At 60.7% G+C, this 2,500-nt stretch overlaps 1 pseudogene; it reads left to right on the top strand.

Annotated features, from left to right (window-relative positions):
• LOC124566143 overlaps window positions 1–2,500 on the top strand; it is a 7,961-nt pseudogene that overhangs the window by 1,303 nt on the left and 4,158 nt on the right.

Raw genomic sequence — 2,500 nt, 5'->3', positions numbered from 1 at the left:
TGCTCGTACGAGTCTCATCCGGTAAAGCGAATGATTAGAGGCCTTGGGGCCGAAACGACCTCAACCTATTCTCAAACTTTAAATGGGTGAGATCTCCGGCTTGCTTGATATGCTGAAGCCGCGAGCAAACGACTCGGATCGGAGTGCCAAGTGGGCCACTTTTGGTAAGCAGAACTGGCGCTGTGGGATGAACCAAACGCCGAGTTAAGGCGCCCGAATCGACGCTCATGGGAAACCATGAAAGGCGTTGGTTGCTTAAGACAGCAGGACGGTGGCCATGGAAGTCGGAATCCGCTAAGGAGTGTGTAACAACTCACCTGCCGAAGCAACTAGCCCTGAAAATGGATGGCGCTGAAGCGTCGTGCCTATACTCGGCCGTCAGTCTGGCAGTCATGGCCGGTCCTTGCGGCCGGCCGCGAAGCCCTGACGAGTAGGAGGGTCGCGGCGGTGGGCGCAGAAGGGTCTGGGCGTGAGCCTGCCTGGAGCCGCCGTCGGTGCAGATCTTGGTGGTAGTAGCAAATACTCCAGCGAGGCCCTGGAGGGCTGACGCGGAGAAGGGTTTCGTGTGAACAGCCGTTGCACACGAGTCAGTCGATCCTAAGCCCTAGGAGAAATCCGATGTTGATGGGGGCCGTCATAGCATGATGCACTTTGTGCTGGCCCCCGTTGGGCGAAAGGGAATCCGGTTCCTATTCCGGAACCCGGCAGCGGAACCGATACAAGTCGGGCCCCTCTTTTAGAGATGCTCGTCGGGGTAACCCAAAAGGACCCGGAGACGCCGTCGGGAGATCGGGGAAGAGTTTTCTTTTCTGCATGAGCGTTCGAGTTCCCTGGAATCCTCTAGCAGGGAGATAGGGTTTGGAACGCGAAGAGCACCGCAGTTGCGGCGGTGTCCCGATCTTCCCCTCGGACCTTGAAAATCCGGGAGAGGGCCACGTGGAGGTGTCGCGCCGGTTCGTACCCATATCCGCAGCAGGTCTCCAAGGTGAAGAGCCTCTAGTCGATAGAATAATGTAGGTAAGGGAAGTCGGCAAATTGGATCCGTAACTTCGGGATAAGGATTGGCTCTGAGGATCGGGGCGTGTCGGGCTTGGTCGGGAAGTGGGTCAGCGCTAACGTGCCGGGCCTGGGCGAGGTGAGTGCCGTAGGGGTGCCGGTAAGTGCGGGCGTTTAGCGCGGGCGTGGTCTGCTCTCGCCGTTGGTTGGCCTCGTGCTGGCCGGCGGTGCAGGATGCGCGCGCCTGCGCGGCGTTCGCGCCCCGGTGCTTCAACCTGCGTGCAGGATCCGAGCTCGGTCCCGTGCCTTGGCCTCCCACGGATCTTCCTTGCTGCGAGGCCGCGTCCGCCTTAGCGTGCTCCTCCGGGGGCGCGCGGGTGCGCGGATTCTCTTCGGCCGCCATTCAACGATCAACTCAGAACTGGCACGGACTGGGGGAATCCGACTGTCTAATTAAAACAAAGCATTGCGATGGCCCTAGCGGGTGTTGACGCAATGTGATTTCTGCCCAGTGCTCTGAATGTCAACGTGAAGAAATTCAAGCAAGCGCGGGTAAACGGCGGGAGTAACTATGACTCTCTTAAGGTGGCCAAGTGGCGGCGGTGTGGCTGCATCCGGACTTGGCTTTTCGAAGTGCGGTCTTGATGTAGTCGTGCTGCTGCTGCGAGGTGCCTTCCTTGGGTTATAGTTACAGGGAGAGCGATGCGCAATACATGGGCCTAGCCCTCTTAGCCTCTCCTCTCCTGCGGTCTTCTCCCCTTCTCGTGGGCCCGCTGATTTTCGCAGAGTGGAAGACCGCACCAGGGGCTTGGGGGGGTTACCAGCCCCCCCTCGCATTATCCCTTTATAGTTGGGGGCAGCCGACAAGAAACAAGAGATGGTGGCCCTTCCGCTGAAGGTGCCACCCCAGCTACCCCAGCACCTATCCGGCCAACCGGCCGTAACGAAAATGCGATAGTTTGTGTAGCTCCCTTTGCTTGCAGTGAGTGCCACCGCACTTTTACCACGAAGAACGGTCTCGGGGTCCATCGCCGCCGCCAACACCCTGCGGCCGCCAACGCTGAGATCGTGACGGAGAGGCATCGCGCGAGGTGGACGGAGGAAGAAGTCCTGTCGCTCGCCAAGGCAGAGGCCGAACTGTTCCTTGAGAGGGACGCCCGGTTCTTCTTTGTAAATCAAGAACTTACCAGGATGTTCCCCGACCGAACGCTTGAGGCAATCAAGTGCCGACGGCGGCAAGCTGCCCACAAGCAGCTTGTCCGCCAATTCATGGAGGCACTTGAGATCGGTCGGGGCGAAGAGCCGGCGTCCCGCCGTGGAGCAGCGAGCTCGCTGCCTGACGCGGGCGAGGCCGCTGCGCCGCCCGTCGACGCAGCCGAGGACTTCGCGGCCGACACCACCGGGCCGCCGCCGGAGGGGCCGACTGACGCCGCCATCTGGGAGCATCTGGCGGGGCTGCCTGCTTCCGCCCAGCGTTTCTCTGCCCTGGATCGAGTCATTGGTC

This window comes from Schistocerca americana, unplaced genomic scaffold (genome assembly GCF_021461395.2).
Source record: "Schistocerca americana isolate TAMUIC-IGC-003095 unplaced genomic scaffold, iqSchAmer2.1 HiC_scaffold_137, whole genome shotgun sequence".
In the NCBI taxonomy this organism is placed as follows: domain Eukaryota; kingdom Metazoa; phylum Arthropoda; class Insecta; order Orthoptera; family Acrididae; genus Schistocerca; species Schistocerca americana.
Note: the sequence above shows the minus strand (reverse complement) of the source record. Positions and strands in the feature narration are given on the sequence as shown.